Genomic DNA, 24,499 nt, shown 5'->3' on the forward strand with positions numbered 1-24,499 from the left:
AATCAAACTGAAAATACACTGAAGTCGGACTGTGACAACACTTTCTCATCCTGCACCTTCATCAGGTTGACCCTGTTCTAGTGCTCTGCAGAAGGCTGCCAAAACACTGCACTTTGTTAAAACATATAAGAATACCTTTTTTATAGATTCACCACTCTTTATGTACTATCTGACAAATTTGTTTCTCTTTACTTCTTGAGTAATAAGAATATTCTGCTAAATTTCTACTTTCTAATATGAAGGCCCTTTTGCATTGCTAAGTCTTGGGTCATGAGTGAAGAGCCCAGCACTGTGGCTATTGATCTTTTCTCACAAACACACACTGATTTGTGTGCTTCAGTAATATTTGTTTCTTCTTCACCATAATAATGAGCTGTTTATATCTTGCTCAAAAACAGACATAGATTAATGCAATGTTGACTGCAAAATCACCAAGGAAGAAAACTGCTGCACTAGATAAGCTTTATAGGTCAAGTTCCTCCAGTTTCACAGTCTGGGATGACTCTTTGTGTAATAAGGCATGGTGAGGATTGTGATTATCATGGAATAAATGCTGGAGTATTTTAAAAGTGCAAAGCATAACTGTCAGTGTTTGACTTCCTAGAAATAGAACTGCTTGGTAACATTTGGCATCATCAGAGATGCCTAATTAGTGAGCACATACAAGTTTACAGGTATTTATGCATATCCATCCATACAGAAACTTGTAGGCACACAAGAAAAAAAAAGTACATTTTTACTGGAGGAAAGGCATTCAGAAATTAGAACTGGAAAAATGAAAAGCATTTCTATGTGGGAGAAGTAAGAATTCCATCGTGCTTGTAGGATCAGTAATAAGAATTACTGTTCCATTCAACATTGCAGGTGTGCCAGTGTCTTGCACTTAAGTAAAATGTATCAGCACTGATTCTGGAGGTTTCTCAACATGCCAGAAAGAAGGGATTAGAGTAACAACCTAAACCAAGTTAGGGAATTCCTCAGCAATGTACATCTGTCTGTTAAAAATAGACACCTGAACATCACTGGGACTTTCCACGTAGCACCTGATGGAATGATCTGATCCCTTTTTTTTTGATATAGTCTCTGTACTTATTTCAGAGTCTCAGCAGGGTGGATGTAACTGCATATTGCACAGGTTGATTTTTCTGAATACAGCAGGCACTGAACTGAACCAGCAGCTTTGCATTTCAATTCCTGTGGTTTCATCAGGCCGAGACACACATATGCCTTTTGTGTTCTTCCCCATTGCTTCTTCAGTTTAAAGGGAGTTCCAGGAAGAGTAGGATGGTTGAGCATATTTCCACTCCCTATTCTTCACATCTGTTCCCTTAATAGTGTGAGCTCAGTGTAAATCTGCAGGAGTGCTTTAATCAGATGGAGTGGGAACCAGGTGTGTCTTCAGCCCTGTGGATCCTTAAAATATAGCACTGAGGCACTGGAGCTCTTTTTAGTGTTGTATAGGAAGTACTTTACTTGAAGGAAAAAAACTACAAGAACATGGAATGCAATTGGCAACTCTTAATAATGAATGAATTCAATGGTTATCCTGTACAACCTTTTTTAATAATATGTTTCTTCCCAGACACAATTTTTCAGTGCCTAGAGGTTTTCTTCCCTCCCCTTTGAATTAATTATTCAAAAAATGTTCCTTAATATCACTGACAAAAGTGTTTGTGACACGTCTCTCTGTGAACACAAAACTTTATGAGCAACAAAACTTCATTCTTGCCTCGACCATTTACAGTCTTCAGGAAGGCTTAGAATTGTACCTGCAATTTAGCTGTAAGTCTTCATGTAACCTCTCCAAGGAAAAGCACAGATTCACAGATTGCTGCAGATCTTTACACTGAGATTCATTGGCAAGAATCTGAATTCAGGAGAGGCATAATGAGGGGAAATGGCACGAGCCATAAATCTTTAACCAGAAGTAAGGTGTATATATTGCCCTGAGCAACATTTTGGGCTCCCAGTTCTCATGGGTTGATTGAGTGCCACTTGTTGGAACCTCCCCAGTTCTTCCAGCTAATGTGCCTGTGCAAATTGAGTAGACACTGTTATTTAGGGTGTAATATTGACTTCTTTGCATAAGCTTCCTTGTTATTGTGATTAGTCACAGCATTGTGCACTGTGTTTTGGAGCATGTTAGTCACGCTGAAGATGTGTCATAACTTGTTATCAAGACAAATGGCTGTTCATGGAAGAAAAGTTCCACCTGTGGAGAAGAGATTCAAGAGACAACTTGTGCATCACCTCAGTCATGGTTCCCAGGTTTACATGTGTACCAAGGCTAGGAGGGCAGGAGATGCTGGATTTCTGACACTTTGTTTTGTGTTGAGAGATGGGCAAAGTGTATGAAGAGAAAATCACACAACATATTTCTTCCTGAAATTATATTGCTGACTTTCTAAGCCAGGAATCCTCAGGAGTTTTATAATAAAAATAAACTGTCATCCTGCAGTATTTCATTCAGTCATCACATTTCTGCATGCATCATCAGATACTTATTTTTCTTAACATTGCAAAACCCCTATTGGTCTATCTACCAGTTGCAGAACACTTAAAATGGCCTTAAAAATAGGAAGTGCTTCTTCAGGCCATCTAGTAGGAATATTGAAGGCCTGAAAGTATAATTTCTCAATATCTTTTTTCTTCAGCTGTTGATATCATACTTACTACTGACTTAACTTAGCAGTATAAGACAGTATATCCATATAGGACCAATTATCATCTACAGGGCAATTATTTAGGTACTACTTGTGGTTTTCTGGACAGTTTAAAACAACTGTAAACACAAAAGAAGATGCAAATAAATTAGCAAGGCAGCTCAAATTTAGTGTCAGCAAAAGGAACTTGATTCACATTGCTAGGCTACAAATATATTAAATGTGTTTTCTCCCAAACACAGAATTAATCTCTAGAACACATTGCCACAAAATAGTAAGCTCTTAATGGAATTCATTGACCAGATATTTATATAGCTATTGAATATCACAGGCATGATGGGCACAGTGCAAGCAAAGTTCTGACTATTGCAAATCCTCTCAGAGCCTGAAAATTAGAAAGAAACCCTCCCCAGAAAGAGAGTTATTTCATAATCATCCATTATAGGATCCTCTGAATCTTCAGCTGCCTCTGGTTGCTCTGGGAGATGCACTGTTCTGTCTGACACAGTACAGGAGTTGGGAAGTTAGGATCAGTCTTATTAGCGATTTAATGACAACCAAGCAGTTCATCAGTGCTGAGTCAGTTGCTTGTCCTGGAAGGCACTGAGGTCTGACCAGGTCCCTAGGACAGCTGTCCTGGCTGAGCTGGTGGCTGGAAGCTGACAGGTGGTGGGCAACAGTTTATGGAACACCCTGGTGCCACATATAGAAATGATTTAAATTTTTTACAATGTGTAGGACTCTTTCCCCTCCTGCTCTTTCCTTGAGATGCTGCCATTTCTCCCCAGAGCCGCTGAATATTGTGGCTAATATTGGGCAAATCTGGTGGTGGTGCAGCAGTCTCCAGCCCACTGCATTCTGTCAACAGAGACAGGGAGCAGTGAGAAACCCTGATAGACACACCCTGGATGGAGTGAAGCTGGAGTTTTCCTGGGCTCCCTGAGTGTTACTGCACCTGCAGAGAAGCTCCTCAACCTTCAGCTTCTCCATCAAAACCAGAAATTTTGGCATCTACTCAATTCAGCCTGGCTTACATGATGCCCCATGGCCTATTTTGCCAAGTTACTTTCAAAAAGACAAAATTATTTCAGACTTAGAAGTGCACTTTTTAAAGCTAATGGACTGGTATTGGAAAAAATCTGAAATGGAAATGCACTTAAAAGCAATATGAAATACCAGTCCTTGCAAGGTGAACCGATAGAAGGTGAACCAATGTTTGCATAAGGATAAATGCATATATATAAATAAACAGAAGATCTTCAGCTTGTGTCATGTAGCTTCTGAAGATTTAAAATTAAAGGGAAATTTAGCAAATAGATAGATAGTTAAATATTCATCTTTAATAAGTAATGCTCTTCAATAATGTGCATTGTTGTACTAATGCATAATAAGGAGTATGAAATGGTAAGGATAGCTTTACTGTCATTTAAAATTCATTCTGCTGTGGTCAGGGCAACACTCAGTAAGAAGCAAGAGACAAAGTTCCATCTTAAACTGACAGTGTTGAATTCCCAGTGAGACTGCCATGGCATTTCTGTGACAGCAATTGTGCTAAGCCACTGATGTGAAGGACACTTTAAACACCTTGTCCTATTGCTGCCTTCAGTCCAAGTTAAATGGTTAAAACCAGGAAAACAGAACTTCTAGCCTTCAAATACCTATTGCTGTGCTGGCCTTTAAAAGCTGAGGGGTTTGTGGTATAAAATTGCAGTTCAGGGTATTTGGGGGATTCTCACCCAGATTTTTCTGTCACAGGAGCTTTATTCTCTTGTAATCACAGTTGTTTCTGCAAAGTTACTTTTGCATTATTGATGGTGGACACACGACTGACAAAAATGACAAAAATGGTGGCAAGCATCAGCCCTTTATTATTCCTCAGTACAACTTTTTATACCTCTTTTTCTCACATGCATAACACCTGCATGCCCTTTTACTGTTTTGTGGTTGGTCAGTACACATCAGCATTCCAGGCTTCTTCTCCTTCAGTGCTGTTCACCTGTCCTATACAGCTGCACCCCATTAGGGGTGAGGCTCAGCCCCAGCCCCCTTCCTGTTCTCCTACACATTATGAAGCTGCTGGAAATGAGATGGGTAGCTTCAAACAAATGTTCTTAAAGGCTTGCATAAGTACACAGTAAGAGCCTTTGAGAAGAGGAGGAAGGCTATTTGTATGTTCTAAATTTGTAGTTTTCACCCCAAGATTTGGTCTCAGCTGCTGAAGTAAGTTAACTGCATTTCTGGGTTCTTTATACCTGCCTTGTTCTGTGCTAGAACCTCTCATTCCGACATGCAGAATTGTTGTTTCTGTGCTTTTAACATTCAGGTGGAGGTGGTGATATTGCCACTGCTGTTTAACACGCTCTTCTGCTTTGCCACCAGATGGATTGTTGATGTAGAAAGTGAAGCAGTGAAGTGAAATACCCATGGTGATGTGTAAACGGGTCAGCACGTTTTTCAGACATCTTTGCCAGGAATCGTAAAGTGTGTGGAGCATCCATTTAAATTTTTATATTTGGCTGCATCTCATTCAATTAGTCTATCAAATTCCTCATTAAAGTTCTTGAGCATTTAGAACTACATAATTAAAATACCATTACACTTGGTGGAGGGGAAAAAAAAATCTTTAAAGCGCTCTGTGTCATTAGGAAAAAAAAAACTCATCAAGGAGTGATATTGCATTAGTATTCATTACTATTAAAACATGTTGGAAGTGGAAAGAATAAAAAGGATTCCTTTTATAATGCCAGCTCCAGCACCTAAGGCTTCAAGTTTATATTGATTCCTTTAGTTTCTGGTTTCTATGTGATCACTGTGTACACACAGGAAGAATTGACTGAGAGACATTTCAGTAAACTATTCTAAATATTCAATATCTACCCATACTTCCCTAAATCACCAGTTTCAGTACTGATTCTTTTTAAGAACACACTTCTAATGAAGTGATTGCAAGAATGATAATGAATGACAGTTTCATGAATAGTACCTCTCAGTGACTGCAGACTATGGTATGGAATAAATCAATCAAAATGCAGATCCCCAAACAAAACAAACAGAAATGCAGCAAACCTCTCCATGCAATGCGAAAACTGTCCCAGATCCCATGATGCTTAACTGGGGATTTAAATAATGGCACTTGAGATTTTTTTTCCTCAATAATGTCATGGACTTTTCACCAGAAATTTGCTTTTATTGGCACAGCAGGCAACTAATGGCTTGCCTTGTTTTTGCATTTTAATACAAAGGGCAAGAACACCACGCCTGTGGCACTCATGGAATGACAGATGATCACAGCCTTCAAGCAGGGTGCAAAGGTGTGTATCCCACCTGGCACACCTCGAGCAGCCTGACACAGGCTCAGCAAAGGCAATATGCCACCTTCATTTATAAAACACAGGACACAGCACACTTGAAAAATACTGATTTTCATATTTTCATGGAGAATAACCTCAGGCAAAATTCAATTTGCTCTTCACTTTTTACTGCCTTTTAAAAATAATTGTATCTCTAGGAATTTCAGTAATTGGTTCTATTGCACTTACAGTTAATTATATATTTTTGATTAATGTATTCTATTATGAAATAATTTGCTTAGACTATCTGATAGTGATTTAATTTCCATGTTATTGTCCTTCTCAGCAACCTGAGGAATTGGCTTCCAGATAGTGATGTGAATGGGTTTTGGTGACAAGCATTATGATCTAAGATAAATCACTGTATTGTAGTTAGTAACCTTTATGTTGTCAAACATGTCAAATATTGCTTCTTAATTGATTCCATTTTTCATTTTAATTAAATTTGGTATTCACAAAAACCACCAGAAAGAGCAGAGTTTAGAAATAAAGCTTTTCAAAAGCATGGAAATTGAGTTCAGTAATACCAAAGACACCTGGGTTTCATCTTGTGACAGACATGCAAAGACATGGAGTTTCATATTTGCACAGACACTTCTCTATGCTTTAATTTTAGATGGGGCCTTTATAATATAAAAGTTACCTATTTTTAAGTTTATTTTAATTTTGCATCATTTGAAGCAATTAAGTGGCTTTAACTTCTAGGCAAATGGAGAAAAGTGTACTGTCAAAAAGAAAAATTAGAAGTTTCCACATTTGTAAATCACAGTAGATGTTTCTTTTCAGTAGCTCTGTAATTCCATACCTTTATTTTCTAGGGTGATTGAATTAGATGAAATATTTATACCTAGAGATCAAATGAGCAACCTTACAATTTTGTGAGAAACCTGTTTTGAATTTAAATCTCCCAATACCCAAGCCAAGTGGAAAAGTATTTATATTTGCCTAAAACAAATCACAAAGGGAAGGGGATTAAACAACTGACTCTAATTTACCACTTAGAATGTACAGGTACCTAAGTGCTGGTGCATTGTGAGGATTAGACTGTCCTTGACTTCCTAAACACAAATTTTCAAAACAGGCCAGGAAGGCTCAGGTAATTGAGAAGGTAATTCAAATAGCACTACTTCTGGGAGAAAACCAGTTTAATTTTAATGACCTTTCCAGAAGTCTGAACTGTTCCCTTGTTTACACGTTTTTACCTCTTTGCTTCAGGAGTGCAGTCACTGGTAGTTAAAACCTGCTGGAAATCCTGTCTTTGTGTTTTCATTGCTGAGGTTATTTTATGAAAAAAACATTTTTTTTTCAGGAGTTTTCTTGTCTGCTGGTTGGTTTTGGTGGTTTTTTTTATTATTATTATTATTATTATTGGGGGTTTTTTTTTTCTCCTGGCATTGGCAACATGGCTACTATTACAATACAGTGCCTGTGCCAGCTGATCTCATGACTGAAATTCTCCGAGTTCTGTGAGATGCTGATTGCAGCTCCTCACTTTCAGGATCTGAAAGTGGCAGCCATGGCAGGTGATAAATCTGTTTCCTTCTCTCTTCAGATTGCTATGGTGTTATCTGTGTGGTCTGTTGCTGATGATTACTGGTTTGTCTGGGGTTTTTCTGTTCAGCTAATTTCTTCCTCTGTACAGGATTTGTATTTTAGGAAAATAACTTTGGAAATTTGGCTGATTTCTATGAGTGATCTATCAAAATTAGTTCACCCTGAACTAAAATGTGAGTTTCTAGGTAGGTAATTCCAGTATTTGAGTTTCTAGGTAGAGATTTAAAAAACAAAACAACAACCTCACACTTCAGAAGCATATGAAATCTCATCTGTGTTTTCTAACTATGAAAACTTACTTCTGAATGACCCAAGGTGTAATGTATGCTTCAGGTAGTTTGGTATTTTTAATATAATTTTAGTACTCCCAGGCATAATTATTTGATATTTAAGTTACTGTGATGCTGCAGTGTGGTTAAAGAACAGACAAGGTACAAATAATGAAGACTAGTCAAAGAAGATAATTGAAACTGCTGGGGGTTATATTTGCCTTTGCATCAACTTTTTTTTTTTTTTAATCCTCCTTCAAGTAAATCTAATGAACTGGAACAATCCAAGTCGTCATCAACAGCTAATCAAGCACATACTATTTTTTTTAATGGTCAGAAATCACAGATCCAGTCATGGCTAATGGAAGTTGTAGTAGCTCACCAGTCATTAAAAATGTGTTTTATGACGTTTTTTTTTAGGAAGAGGCAGGATCTGGCAATCATAGGCAAAAAAGCCTCTGAGAATAGAGCTGGCCAATACTATTTTTTCAGTCAGAAAAGAACCTCCCAAAGCTGTTAACTTTAATTAACAATTTATTAAAAACTCTGATGAAACCTCCTCTGGGACTGCATCAAATAAACACTAATAATTACCTTAATATGAAAAGTTTGACAGTATATGGCTTCTCCTAATCCCAAATTAATTTCTTGTATAGATTTGATCAACCACAAAAAATACCAAAATGCTTTTTTTTCTATATACACATAGATGTTTGTGTAAGCACACAAATATATAAACAGATATGCAAGCATGTACATGTACAAACATTTGTGCTTATGCAGGTACTTAATGTGTACATAAATGTATGTATGAAAGTCCATATACTTTGAATTGTAGATAATAAAAACTTCCAAGGCTCTCACTACTCTCTTTAAATGATGATTGTTTTTCTTGGTATTCTGAGTACATATCCCAGCTATCTTCAAGAAAAAAAATATTAATTTAGTGTGTAGAACCAGCAACATTACATGGATTGGTAAAGGCAACAGTTTTATTCTGTTGGTGTTTTCTTTGTGTTTTACAATTGAATAGACTCTATAGATAATTAGACTCCTTTATGAATTTTATTAGGTTTTTAAATTGATTGATGGTTTTAGTGTGAGGCATCCAGAAATCTGAGGCTCTCGGACTTTATTTTTCCTATCTGCAAACACATCTAATTCTAAATTGGTGCCTGTGTGCACTGCAATGGAAGCACTTTAATTCTTATCTCTTCTCCTCCAGCAGCTCCTCACATGCAGCTGTTGAAGGGTGTGGGAGGGGGGCAGAGCTGTCTGTGCTCTGTCTCACCAGCCCAAAAAGGGCCCCCAGCCTGTCCCTGCGTGCTGGGGCTGCCTTGCTGCTCCCCAGAGGGTGACAGCAGCTGCCAGAAATTGCACCCACCTCTGGGTTCTTTTACTTAATTCAGAGAAACATGGTAAAGAGGAATATTTTGCTATTTCTATGTGTGTTTTCATGCTCTCAAAACCAAATACCAATTCTTATTTTCATGTATTTTTGGTGTCAGCCAGCTGTTCTGTTGGAAGTAGGGGGTTTTGCCTATGAATAGGGAAAAGTTACAGAAAGGACTTGCTCTAGGAGTGCAGGGGAGAGTTTGGGTCTTAGAGGGGAGATGTAGGTTAAAACAAGGTGTAAGTATTTAGAAAAAGGAGAACAACTGTGCTTCTCTGCTTTGTTGAACACATTGATAGGAGACACTACTCAAGGTCTCTCAACAGAATCCTTAAAATAAAGCTCAGTATAAATACAACTGAATTAGAGCTAGTGAGTTGTCTGACCTTTTCTTTAAAGCCAAGAATATTGGGTACTGTAAAGGTGAAAAAAGCAGGATAATAGATCCCTTTGGGGCTCGGGGTGTGCAGGTTTGCCATCCAGACCATGTGCTTGGGCTGGCAAGGTGATGCCCTTGAGGGTCAGGGCTGATGCAGAGCCATCCCACACAGGGGGCAGGATGTGTGGTGACACCCCGGTGCTGTCACCCCTCGTGGCACACCTGTGCCAGCACCTGCAGCAGGGGCCATGTGCACCTCTGTCACACTGGATGCACGGGAGGCAGGAACTTTCTAGTGCTCTATTCTGCTGCTGGGTTTGTCATGGGTGAGAAGGGCAGCTGAGGGGAGATGCTCACACAGTCAGCTGTGACTTGCCTTTCCTCTGCACAGCAGCACAGGCACCACTGTCTTCTCCCCTCTGCTCCTTCCTTGGGCTTGGGAGGTCAGGAGTGCAAAGTTTCTGCTGCTAGCTCTCTGACCAGAGCTGGAGCTGACTTTGCCAGTTTGTTGATCACATTGCAATATGAACCTGGAAAATGCAGTGATTTTTGCAGCGCTCCTAATGATTACTGGCTGTGGTCTTCTCTAGTATAGTGCAAAATTTTCAAAGTAGCTCTCAAAATATGTTCTTCCAAAAAACAATTTGATCTAAAGCAATTGAGTAGAAACCCAGTTGTGGGCTTTATGGGTCAGTTTTATCTCCAGCTAATGATATTGATGTTTCATATTTTCTCTAGTTACTTTTACTTCTCCTGCTGTGTTTTTATTCTTTCTCAAAAACATTTATATTTTTCCCCTGAGCTTTTTCTCCTGCACCAGTCCCTGACACTTGCTGGGCAGCAGGGGAGCACCAGGCTGTACAAAAGCTCAAGCTTATCACTCAGCTCAAGCTCTGTTTAAACTTTTAGCACAGAGCCTGCAAAGCTGTTCTGGGTGTGCTGGGTCAGCTGCGCCACGCTCAAACAAGTGTGAGGGGGCTGAAACTGGTTCCTCCATCTCCTTCAGCTTCACCCTGAACCTTCTTCACTCTCCTTCTGGCCAGGGAGCACCAAATGGGTTCACCATGGATGGGTGGCTGAGCCGGGTGCTGCCAACAAGGTCCAGCAACAGCCTCAGACATGGTGGGGAGCTGGGCTGAGCCACAACAGGCTCCTGAGCAGGACTGGGTGGGGGGCTCAGGGAATGTTGGACATGGTCATTGAGACATGTCAGTGCCCCCAGGGCTGTGATGGCTCATTTCAGAGAATTTTAGGATTTTGAGATGCTTGCACTAGATATTAAGATCATCTTAAAATCTGTGTTTTAAAGGCCAGGAGTTAGTTTATTTATGATTAAACACCACCAAAAATATAAAAAACCAAATGACTCCCCAAACAAACAAACAAAAAGCCCCACTCTGTTCAGCAAGTGTGTACAATGAATTTCAGTCACCCAGTACTAAAACCACATTATTGCAAAATGTCCTGTTCTTTATCTCTAATCTGGCAGATGTCATGGCCTTTGGGATTTGTGGGAATCTTCAGCTGGGAATCTTCATTAGCTCCTGCAGGATTTAGAACCACATTTGTTCTCAAAGAGGAAAAGATGTTTCAACCCACAAAATTTAAACCCCATATATTAAGCCATTGCTTATAAATTTCTGAAAGGGTATTATCCAGACTAGGAGCTACTTACAGTGTCTTTGAATCATAAAAATGTACAAGTGCAAAGTATGAGGGAAGTGAAGGGACAGGTATATGTGTGCACAGATTTCATCATCTATACCCTGAGGGGCAGATTCCTCATGCAAGATGAGAAGCCTGCCCTGCAGCTGCCACAGTCATGGAAGTGAATTGTTGAAATTAGCATTTAGCCCTGGGCACATTATCTTCTTCTGATATGGCCATTTTCTAACAATTTTTAAAGCACTGAGCAATCCTCTTGGTCTGTGGATCAGTGCCTCAGCTTGGATGTCAATTTGCTCACATATTAAAATGAGTTAACAGAGTAGGTGGTTTGATCTTATATAGCGTATAATATAAGTGTATAATTTTATATAAAAAATAAGTTGGATTTTATGGCATGTTAGTAACTATTACAATTATAGTACTTTTTACCACAAATTTTTGTTTGGAAACAGATTTTTGCTCGATTTTGGATGGTGCAGGCATTCAGGCTCTGTAGAACTGGAGTAAAACTTTATAAGCTTTTCCATAATTAGCTCAGTGATAACCAAGTATCTAAAAATTGAAAATAGAAAATGTTAGAATGTATACTCACATGGGATACTGTTCATATTGGTGTGGTCATTAAGAAGCTGTTTCTATCAGTATCTAAAATTGGAGAACATTTGTTATCATTTATGAAGCCTCAGCAGCACTAAGTGCTTCCTGTGGAGTCCCAGCTCTTCCTGCAGAGTCTCTGTTCTGCTCCCTCACAGCTGCTCCTCCCTTGTAGTTTGTCTCTAATAGAACTAGAGAAAAACCCCCACGTTCATCTCTAAATTTTACTACCAAAGTGTGTAATTTGTGCGTGGCTGTGGTTTGGGAAGGGTGCCTTGGGGATTTCCAGCAGCCCTGGCAGCTCCATTTTCTCATGTTTACTGCAGAGCTCTCCCTGGCTGCTTGTTTGTGGCATCTCCTCTGTCCTGTGCTTCAGAGCTACCCTTCAGTGTCTCCCTGCACTCCCAATGGGATTGTTAGAAGGCTTGTTGTGATGTCTTCAAAACTACTGAGCTTTGGACAGATATGTTTGCAAAAACCCATAAATTTCTGTGCCTTCAGTGCTAGCAGTGCAAACTGACCTTTACCAAGGGTTCAGTGTCCCCCTGCAAAACCACCTGTGTACAGCACGTTTCATTGGGGCCATAATATTCCATTGGAATATTTTGTACTTACACTCCTTTCACCTTGTTTTATATTTTTTAATAAACTGCACTAGTATCACATTCAGACTTTTTCTGCTTAAACATTCATAGGACAGAAAATGATTTGTAGAACCATAAAGTATCTATAATGTGGCTGGTGAGCAGCCCAAAAGAAGGTAAGTACTCCAGAAATTAGCCCAGAGAATAGATGCAGAGAAACAATGACACTTATAAGATACACTTAAAATTCCACTTTTAATATATTTTTATAACCTGGATTTTTTTTTGTTTTGTTTACCCCCTCCCTCAAAAATATGCAACTCTCTAAGTACTTTTTTCTCACTGTGATACTGTTACTTAAAACTACTCTTTCAGCACGTCCTCTAAGAAATTGCAACAGAGATCCTGGTAACATTTATTGAAGTTTTCAGGGTAATTGAGCTTTGATAGAGCATAGACATAGAAATAAGCTGGACAGCTGCCAGGAGCCATATCTTAAGTCAAAGAGGTATTTGCAGTTGGTGGAAGTAATGCACACAGAACAGATACAGTATAGGAAAAGCTGACAGGATAAATCCTGGCTATAGGCATTATCTTCACGTGGGGTTAAAATTGGGATTTTTAATAAAGCAGTTCTAAATTACTTCGAAAGAAATTAAAGAATGAAACATTTACTAGTTTTTTATTATTCCAGGATCTGTGCTTATTATAGAGCACTTCAGCTATAAATGTAGTGCTACTCCTCTTGTCTTACTTTACTGAGGCCTCTGTTATCTGGTATTTATTTTTTTTAGTTCTTCCCTGTGAGCTTCCATTAAAAGCAGACTGATTTGTTATGGTACAAGTCCGAAATGAAAGGGAAAAAGGTGCTCGCTCCATTTACCTACCTCTCAAGCATGTAACAATGAAGTTGGAAGCCCAAGTAATTTCAGTGGAACCTGCCAGCTCAGTTTTTCAGAGCTGACCATAAATTGTTGCTGCATTCTTGCAGAATTGTGGTAGGAAGGCACAAACAGATGTCTGGACACATCCTGTGCCCCATGTTCTGGGATGACCCTGCTTGAGCAGGCAGGTTGGAGCAGGTGACCCACTCTGGATCCTTCCAACCTCAACCATTCTGTGATCATGTAAATGTGGTTCCTGACAGTTTGAAACAACTGAAAATTAGTTTCAGGTTCCAGTGATGCTGGCCCAGCTGTGGCTTGGCCTTGTTCTCGTTGGGCTTGTACTACCTGACTTTCCTGGGTGCACAAAGACTTGAGGGCATTGCAGCCATCTATCTGTGCCCCTGGAAAAGTTCAAAGGCACCAGAATGGATCAAGTGGATGGGAGATAAAGCTGGAGAGAATTCTCACCCATGTGTGTGTCAGGAGAGGTTTACGTTAGATGTTAGGGAAAGGTTCCTCACCCAGAGAGGGTGGCTGGGCACTGGAACTTCTCCTCAGGGGAGTGATCACAGCACCAAGCCTGACAGAGAGCAAGAAGTATTTGGACAACACTCTCAGGCACATGGTGTGATTCTTGGGGACTCTTGTGCAGGGCTAGGAGCTGGACTTTTATCATCCTTGTGGGTCTCTTCCAACTCAGGAAATTCTAGGAGTTGGTCTTGTGTTGTTTGCAGGACCAGGGCCCCAAAAAAATGCTACAGCAGTTTCCCTTTGTAATTTGTTCTTGATGGACAGCTTGTGGCTGGTTAGGGCCCCTTTGGGCCACTTAGGTGGTGTAAAAGGAATGGATCTCAGAAAGTGCACAAGTTTTAGTAATATTGATTGCTCTCACTAGGCACAGTCTCCCTTTTCTGGCACATCCCTCCAAATCCAGCTCTCATGATACTTGATTTGTAATAGCTGATGGATAATCTTCAGTTTTGCTAATGCATTTTGCCATCTAAATCTGGGTCAGGGGGAATGAGAAGGAATATACGACTTGCACTACTCTGAATTAGTAGAGCTGCTCATCACAAAGCCACTTGGTAAATCCTTTTCCTTTTTCCTTCGTCTCTCTTTGCCACTCTAGAGAAACAGGGCATTTATTATGAAAAACTCTGAAATTCTGGGGAATTGTCAGTGTAATTAAAGATTTTTTAACTTTTGTTCTCACATGTGAGAATTCCAAGAACAGTTATTGCTCTTGATTAAGAATGAACTCCAACTCAGCAATACAAAAGAAAGGTTTATTCTGTGTTTTTGCCTGTGTATGTTTCTAAACAAACCTGTCACATTTTTTCCCCTGTTGCTTTGCTCACGTAAGATGAGCTCTTAGTAAACATCTGCAAGCATCCTACTTCACAGCCCCCTTCGAGATCTTCTGTGCAAGAGGCTGCAAAAACTTGACAAGGAGCGAGTGGGTGATTTAGTATCAGGATTGCCTCCCTGCTGAGAAGAGTGTTCTCAGAGGGTTTTGTGCTCCCTTTGTTTTTCTGTCTCCATGTGTTGTCTGTTGTATGACCTCTCTTGAGGAGAGAAGCCTTGTTGTTGTTGCTGCTGTTACTGGTTTATTCGATCCCATGTCTGTAGCTCCACACATTATTCAAGTACAAATAAATAAGTTCATGCAGGGTGCATTCAAGAAGGAAGGATGCAGCTCTCTTAAAGCATTCCCAGTGTCTCTAAGAGAAACTCAGAGATGTTTTCTGTGCAGTTGTTGTCAGATGTGGAAGGAAATAAGCACTTAAAAGAACAAATCTAATGAAATACAATTATTTAAATAGCTTACTTTTTCTTCACATTTCTTTGTCTTGATGCAATTTTGAAAGTCTGATGGGAATGTTTTAGTTTTTCAGGTCTGAGGTACACAGAGTTCATCAAAGTGAATCCAAATGGAATATGCTTCATTATGTGTTTGCTGTGTAATAACACAAGAGCTTTTGTGTCTGCTGTGTGTGTGTTGATACAAAAAGAAAAAAGGGGAGATTTGTTAGTATCTCAGTAAATGCCACATATCTAGCAAGAAAAGAGATAAAGTTCCAGGTCTGTCTGCTAAGCACACCTGGCTTCCACAGTAATTTCCTTTAATGGTAGGTACTTGTTTGCATGAGATGCTGTTGCTTAGTATATTATGCAGGCAATTTCATGCTGCAGACAAAAGGTTTACTTGGGGACTGCCTCTCAGCTTAGAGATATGCAGCATTTTCCTATGCAACTTGCATAAAAATCAGGCAGATTTCCAAATCAATATGTGCCTTCTGTAAATTCCCTCCCTATGCATGAATTTCACATATTCCAGAGTCAGATGAGAAAAGCCCCCACTATGTCATGATAGAAATATATCAGTGATGGTGTAATCTGCTTGTGAGTGAGGCCTGTGGTGTGTGGCATTGTAGGTTGAGGATGCAGATCAGTTTGTTTTGCAATAGTTCATAAACCTTCATTTAGCATTAATGTACAATACCTTACAGTGTAATGATGGCACGGCTGTGGAGGAAATGAGGACAGCATTTGCATGCTAACAATAAAGAAGGGATAAACACCATTTCCCTGAAAGGCAAAATTAGGAGCAGAAACAGCAAATGTAAATTAAACGTTTAGAGTCGTTACTTCCAAGCCATTTAGGATTTCCCCTCGCTGGCAGGCAGGAGCAGCCCAATTCCATGCAGAGGGAGCCACAGTCTGTGCCTTCTCTGGTGCAGCTCCTTGCCTTCCCTCCTGCCTCCCCAGGGCTGCCCTCCGGGCATTTACACGGCGTGGTTGGGATTCTGAGCTATAACTGCTGCTTGATATGTGAGAAAATCACAAAATATCCTGTGGTAGCCAGAGGCAGTGGCGAGGATGAAAAGGTGTCTGAAAGAACGCCCAGCACTCTCTGTGACAGAGCACAGAGCTGCAGTGTTGTGGTCCCACGTCTTCTGTTGGGCTGCCTGAGCTCTTTAGGTTTTCTTTTTTCTTTTTATCTGATTTTAAATTTTGATAGAGAGACTATATCACCTCTCTTAATCTGGGGTGGGGCTAACCAGGTCATGCAGCTTTATGTAATGACTGACAACAGATTTCCTTTATCTTACTTCTGTGATATTGTGAGGGTTTTTTTTTTTTTTTTTTTTTTTTTTGGTTTTTTTGTTTTTTTTTTTTTTTTTTGTTTTTGTTTGGTTTTGTTGTTTTTTTTTTGTTTGTTTGTTTTTTTTCTTATAGAAGTGTCTATGTATAATGTTTCAGTTCTTACTGCAAATATCTTCATTTGCTAAAGGGTTTTAGAAACTATACATAAAAACCACCAAAACAGACTAAGTTAAACAGACTTTTTAAAAACATGCATTTGCTGTCTGAGGTTCTCTGGGGATGGTGATTACTCTGTTAAACTATAGATAAGCATTCAAAATTAATCAGGTATTCTGGAAAAGATCACAAAAGTAGTGTCTGCAATAAAGAAATTTCTTCACAGAAAGTTGCCAAACACTGGAACATGCTTTTCAGCAAAGTGTTTTAAATCTGAGGGAATTTAAAAGAGGTGCATATGTGGTTTAGTGATGGACTTTGCAGTGCTGGTTTAATGGTTGGACTCTATGATTTTAAAGATGTTTCCCACTTGAAACAAATCGCCGATTCTCAGAAACAGGGTTGCATATGTCCTCTGGAAAGACTAGGTAGTTACTGCATTGCTGTGACCTCAGAATAATGAAGAGGTCATTAAAGGTGTCACTGGTTAGGCCAAGGCCAGGAACTGGGTGGACTGGGGTACAATGGGTCAGGTGGAGCTCAGACTCAGAATTAAGTGTGAGGAGAAGTCTTGTATCTAGAGATGGCATGTTCCTGTTTATTGCTCAAGGGCTCAGATGAGCCCATGACTGCTGGAGACCTTTCTTCACAGGTGTGACATTTTTAGGTCTGAGCATGAGATGCTGTGCCTTGAACAGCTGCCCTTGTATCTGCACAGGGGGCAGAAAGAACATTTGAAAGGATTCTTGGTTCCCCGTGCTGTGCTCTGCACTTTTTCAGTTATGATGCAGAAAGGTGTGATAAACTATTTATTTTTCTGCACAAAAGAGCAGAGTTTTGTGCCTCTGCCCTTCTCCCTGAGATGGTGGCCATTGTGTATCAGAATGGAAAAGCAGGGTTCAGCTGGAACCAAATTTGACCTACTTCTGCCACTGTATTTAAGGCATGGGATGTCTCTTACTTGTGAGCTATTGCAAGTTGCCAGTCCAACTTGTGCAGCGCCCACATTGGCAGTGCTGACCTGGATAGCATGAATGGATGGCACATGTGACAGGTTCCAGACCCCACTGAGGTCTTACTCTCGACTTATCTAAAAATAATACTGATGTCTGTGGTGGAGAAAAGGAGCTGAGTCACCTTGCTAAACAAACAGATTTGCCATTTTGCTTTTTTCCCCCACAGTTTAATAGCTCATGTGATTTCAGTGATTTATTCCCCATCTAATGAGCCATAAGTAATTTTAATTCTGTTTTTAAAAAACAAACTTGTGCTCATCTTCAAAAAAAACCAAAAAACAAACAGTAGAACTATTTTAGTTAAGCTGAATTTCTGACAGAGTACTTGGTGTCTGCTAGTGTCAGTCTCCCTCCTGTTGAATCATCTCCTTTGATTCTCCTCTACAGATAATAATTCTTTACCCATGAGAATTTGTTTTCATTTTGTTCTGAAATGAAAACAAGGAGCAGAGGAGCTGATTTGGATAATATTGATTGAAATTTTTTTTTTTTCAATAAAGTTAAAAAGAGTTTTCTCACAATATTAATTCTATGATGATACTGAGGGTTTTGTGTAGGTGAATCACAAAGGAAAACAGTACAAAAACCCCACAATGTTAAATCCTACATGCTTAAACTTTTCTGTATCCCTAATTCCTATATATATGGAGACGTATATCTTCTGAGTGTCAGAGTTACTATATTTCTACAGAAGAAATAACTGCCTAAATCCCTAAATATCTTTTTGGATCTGTTTTCAAGAGGGGAAGCTGTAAGAACCCCTCCTTTAGAGTGAGGAGCAAATATTTACTTAATAAATTTAATTTAAAAAATATAAAGTTTGCAAAGTTTCTTGAAAAGTTTTGTATACTTGGATCTTATATCTGCATTTCTATGTTCAAATTAGCAAGAAAGGTAAAAAGACAAGAGATATGGAGGTAAATTTTAAATTGACCAGTAGTATAAGAATAAAATACTTGGGACAGAACAGATATTGAATTAAGTCTTAAGCATAATTTAATCTCACTTCTATTAATGTTTTATGACCTCCTTTGACATTACTGCATGTAGAAGGTATATTGGTATTTTTGACTGAGTTCTACAAAATCGAAGTTATAAATTCTTATCTCTGCAAAGGTCATTGAGCCAGGGCTTTCTCACATGAGCACTCTAGTACATGGGCAGGAACCTGAAATAAGTACTCTGAATAAAAATAACCTATGTTGTCTCCAATGCTGAATTAAAATATGGGTCCTCCTACCACCATATGTAGTGTAATGTGCAGAAAAGTGATTGGAAATAGCTCACCGTTACTTACCCAGCACAAGTCCACATGAGTAAAACATCACATGGGCCTCCTGTCCATCCTTTTACAAGTCTTACATTCCTTAATGATTTTTGGTTTTCTTCCTAAGATATTGAAATGGAAGATTTTTATGGCAGCATTAATTAATGTCTGCATGTTGGGACCTGAGAAGCTTTCTGGACTGTGTCACAATCCCATTCCTTGGCTCTACCCAGACTTTTTAGCACAATTCCACAAGAATTTGAACATTACTATCACACCAGTCAGCCAGGCTGTTGCTATTGGCTCCTTTTTGGTACCTGTGTTGGCTCTGCAGCCACAGTCTGTGCTTCAGTCTTGACCCAATCCCACTAGGTTTTTTCAGGAGGCAATTTTGGCATGGGGCATCAGAATTGCACTTACCTTTAAGATGAAAATTTAGGTCTTCCTGACTAAGTCACTGTCTTCTAACCTGAACTTTTCAGCCCATTTCCCCAGAAGAAAAAATACCCTTGAAAAACTGATGCACAGGAACAGGGAGTGGTGTATGTTAAATATGCCTACTGCCTTTCCAAAAAAAGATTTAAAAAAAAAATAAATCAAATTTTCAGAGCTGGCCTAGAAGTCTTAGATTTGGAATGCAATCCATGTAATAAATATTATTTTTGATGCATGTAGTGAAAATGAAATAAAAGTCAAGTTACTTAACATAAAAAAAAAGGAGCCTGATGCTTCAGGAAAGCACTATAGGGCCACTGGTGGTACCATTGCTGGAAAAGCAATAATGCCTCATGATTAGATACCAGTTTTCTCCAGCTGTGCTGTTTCCACCACACTGCTAGGAGTAGATGTTTTGTTTCCTCTGGGGTGATAAAAAGGAAGTCATAAACTAGAACACATGACACAGAAAAATAAGGTTATTAAAGGAATTAGCAGACAGTAAGCTGCTGAAGGCTGTCAGGGTTTATAAAATTACAGTGGAAATGGTATCTGTTGACATTTGTTTTATTTTCAATGGCTGGTGGCAAGAAATTCAAAAAAGAGAGTAGAATTGTAATATTCTGCTTCTATCAAGACATAGTTTGGATAAAAATGCAGAAGTGATGATAAGACTGAATAGCATTTCTGGTATGTGCAAACAGTCTGCAGGTAATTAAAACTGAAATTTTAGAAACACTGCCTATTAATCACCTGACAGAAATTTGCTTTGTGACCATTTTGCAATGCTTCTGGTACTTGGCTGGTGCTGTTCCTGTCTTCAAAGAAGTCTGCTAATATCTTTTGGCTGTGCTTGGGCTGAACAGATGCACAGAGGGAAGCTGGCAGGCTGTCTGTGTGCCTCCTGGGTTACAGACATTCTAACACCTCCCTGATTTATAGGGAGGGCAGTTAAACACTTGCAGGACTCACAGGTTTTGTGGATTTTTGGTGGCTTTTTTTACATAGGGGAGATACTTCAATTGGCAGGATGCAAAGTAGTATTAAAAGAAATAATTATAATAAACAATCCAAAAAACTCTTGCGCTTCTGAAATATTTGAAAACATTCTTCTTCACCACACCTGCCTTGGGAATTGAGGGACTGGTTGTGTCTCATCCATCCCAGAGCAGCACTGAACAGCTTCAGATCTGCTTCAGGTTTTGCCCAGCTGTTTGAGGCCCAAAGAGCCTAAAGCAACATTTCAGGGGTTCTGGCCACATCCGTGCCATCAGGCCCAGAGCTCTGCAGAGGCAGACACAGAATGACAAACTGCAAGGCCGCTGCAAAACCTGCATGTTGTCTTGTATGTTATTGTCATGTGTGGAAACCTTGTTATTTTTATCTCAATAAAATATTGCTATTTTCCAAATTGTTAACTTTGATTTTGGAGAACAAATATGTATCTGAATTTTTTTTTTTAAAGAGTTCTTAATTAAGCAGAATGTTCCCCTTCTGGGGACACATGAAGAGATCAATGTGCTGTATTCTGCATCTCTGTGTAAATCTCCCTGGGAAGTCAAAATTGATTCACTACAGTGGTGGTTACCCTGAAATTTCGCTGAAAAGTAGTGTAGTTCCCAATCTTGGTGTCCACATTCATGATTCTAAAATACTGTAATAGGATCATATCATCTCATTGGGACCAATTTTCTTCTGTCATATTTAAGCACTACAGAGGTTTTAACGATTTAATGGCTATATTTCATGCTTAACAAGAGAAACACTGTAATATTTCTCATCCTGTTATGAGTGCCCCTCTCCTGGTGCTCTGTTATTAAATATAGATTAGCGTTCCTGGAAAGAAAAAAAATGCTATCATGTTCTGATATTTTAGATCTTTCTTATTATTCTCCTAAATATTTTGCAGAACTTCTTTTATTATTCTCACCTGCAGGATTACAACTTTTAATTTGAATATTAAAATTTCAGACAAAAGTATTTAAATAACATTTTAATCAAAGAAGCTCGTACTCTGAGGAAAATTTTCTATCCATCTCCTACTGGTTTGTGTCCAAAGGTGATGGGAGTTTGGTACCCTGCTCTTCTCTGTCCCTGAACAATATGTATTTGAGGAGGAGATTGGATCATTCTCCTGGAATGGAGTTTGAGAAAGCACTAATTCCAACAGTTGGACTGAATTATATTGGTTACACTGAATAGTAATTTCATTTTAATGATGTACTTCATATAGAACAGAAAATCAGAGCTAATCATATGGAGCACTTTTTTTGGCCTTCAGCCGTTTTACACTTAAGCTCTGTCAGGTAATGAACAGGAACAGTCCTTTCAAATATAGACACTGTTTAATGAAGATGCATAATAATTTGCTTATTGCTAAAGCAAACTCAGTGTGTGAGCCAAAAAGCAGGATTTTTTCCTTTTTTTTTTCTTTTTTTTTTATTTTATTCTTGATTACCAATCAATTTCATCTTTAGGCTGGTTGTATGTCAATTGCAAAGCAGATTTCTCTAGTGTATCTATGAAGGATTTCCATTTTTTTTTCTTTTGAGATGGAGGGAGAGATCTATCTGTATGTCAAGAGAAGTTATTGGCTTGAAATAGAAATAGTCTCAAACTTTCCTTAGTGGGCCAAAATGCTGTGTCCTTGTTAAAAACATCTTATGCTCCTGAGCAAATGAGGAATGAGGGCAGCTCTGTGCCTCTCTTCACTTCTAATTCTCAGTCTATAGTGATGTGTCAAGCTTTTCTGGTTATCCTGCGCCAAAATTACTAGCAATAAAGTTTGTCAGCATGGAATGGTGATGAACATTCTGAAATAAAACTTCCAAAAGTTAAACACCAAGACGCACAGAGTCTTTTCTTTTTTTGCCTTTCATACCTGCTGACTGCAAGAATGAAGGAAGAAAGCACTAAAATATTTGAAATACACATAATATACCACATTTTGGTAAGGATTGATTAAAGCCTAACTATGTAAGACAGTAGCACTAACATTGCTATGAATTATATATACTCCTTTTATATTAAAACTCACCTTTTGTTTCAAACTTTTATGAATTTGGGTTTTTTTTTAAGACTTTATTTTCACTTTGAATATGTGCTTTTTCTTCCTTTTGTCTAGAAAGGCAGAAAGTGCCTTTTGAAAAACCTTTGTGTTTCTCTTGACCTATACAGCTGTGTAGCTTTGATCTTTAGATAGTCTGGGTGAGAAGCTGACCTTTGTGTTTCAAAGGAATCAGGATTTTTAGAATGGCTCCTTCCCATTTCCTTCCTAACCACCCCCAAAAAATAACCAGCCAAGCCCACCTCTATTCTATTTCAGTGGGAATTGATTCTTTTGTTACTCAGATTCTAAAGTTTTCTTGGAAGATGTGATTAATGCCTAGAAAATGTTTGGTGGCTAGTGCTTGTGTCCACCCTTGCAAGCATGAGTGACAGGTATATTTTATACTCCATTCCAATATCTGCACCTCTCAACTGGCAGTGTCTGCCAGCTGTTTCCCAATAGCCTTTTCAGAAACAGGAGGACTTTTACTCTACTGTCCATAAAAATATGCCTCTGCTGTTGCCACTAAACTTTATGTAAGCCATAAAATATCTTTTGGCTCTGACTTGAAACACAAGGAGAATGTTTGCACAATGAACATCAGACATTGTCAATGTTAATGTGTAATGTCTGTTGGCAGAGTTGTCTGTAAAGATTTTTTAGCCAGCCAAATGTTACTTCTATTTCACTCAGAACTCATGTCTGTCATAGGATCGGAAGAATAACAGGTTGTATTAAAATTGGCTACAGGCAGTTTAATTTTTTCCTGTTGCTAGCCTTTTGAGGAACCCCTGGCAACAATTGTGTGTGTGTGTATATATATATATATATATATGTAAAACACCTTCTTTTCCAGTCTTCTGTAGCTGACTGTGGGTAGTGGAGAGCTCTATTGAAAATCTAGGGTAATTTAATCTGTACACAGATGTCTGTGCATCTATGTACGTTTGATATAGGTATCTTAATGGGTATCTTCAAAGTGATGTGCTGGGTCTTCAACAAAAATTAATAAAAAATGGTTAAGTCTTGCAATTAATTTCAGCAGTTCCTGACTTATATTATTTTTGTCCATAGTGACAATATTTGAGTCAATTTAGACCATACTTGGAATAGAGATTTCAAGCTTCATAACTAATAGTGAACAAAAACCACAATCTTTTAAAAGATATCAAAGCTACACACAACAAAAGAGAAGAACCAACCCAAGAGTCTTTTGTCATCTTGTAAGGTTGTAAATAAAGCTTCAGTACATGCTGCTGTGAAAAATACAGATGCATTATTGTACACCTGTGTCTGCACACATCAGCATCATTGCCAATGTTGTGAACACTCTAACTAAATCCCCAGATTTTTAATACAGAACTAAAAACCAGGCCTGTGGTTGCCAGGCCTGTAGTTGTCCTCAAGTAGTGTCACTAATTCAAGTGTGGGGCTGTCTTTTTTTTTTTTTTCTGCTTTAACACAACGTTTCCAGAACTTTTTTGAGAGCTTTCAATCAAGACATGGAAATGAAAGGGGAGTTCATTATGTGGATACCCAGCTGTAGATTTATCACACTATATGGAACTGTGGTATTGAAGGGAGATATTTTGTATAAGGGTTTTTTGCATCCATAGCCCAGCACTTTTTGCAGGCTTGAAGATTTACATATGGAAGTAATAGACTGGAAGAAATTTACTAGTACAATTAATCAAAAATCAGTCTTGGGAACAATAAAACATATATTTAAAATCCTTGTATAAATGCTGTGTGATAGTCTGCAGCATGGAAAGATAAGAGGCATTGTCAGCATAAAGGAGTATTAGAATATCATATACAAAATAGAGATCCGTGAGAACTTTGTGAATAAAAGTAAATATTTGTATGGAAATCAGATCCATGGGTGGGGGAAACCCTTACATTATCTTCTGCAAGGTGAGAACTCACCCAGTGGGAAGGCTTTAGGCGTGCAAATTGATAGAAGATGATTATGGTTCCCTGAGTGACGGCACCATAAAAAGGCAAACACAATCTTTCAAAGCACTGCAATATTTTTCTAATAGAGAGGAAAATATACTAACATTGTAATTACACAAAATGGTTTTCAGCTGTCTGCTGAAACATCAGCACAGTCTTAGTTACTCATGC

The sequence above is a fragment of the Onychostruthus taczanowskii genome, unplaced genomic scaffold (genome assembly GCF_017590055.1).
Source record: "Onychostruthus taczanowskii isolate IOZ18803 unplaced genomic scaffold, ASM1759005v1 scaffold13, whole genome shotgun sequence".
Lineage (NCBI taxonomy): Eukaryota > Metazoa > Chordata > Aves > Passeriformes > Passeridae > Onychostruthus > Onychostruthus taczanowskii.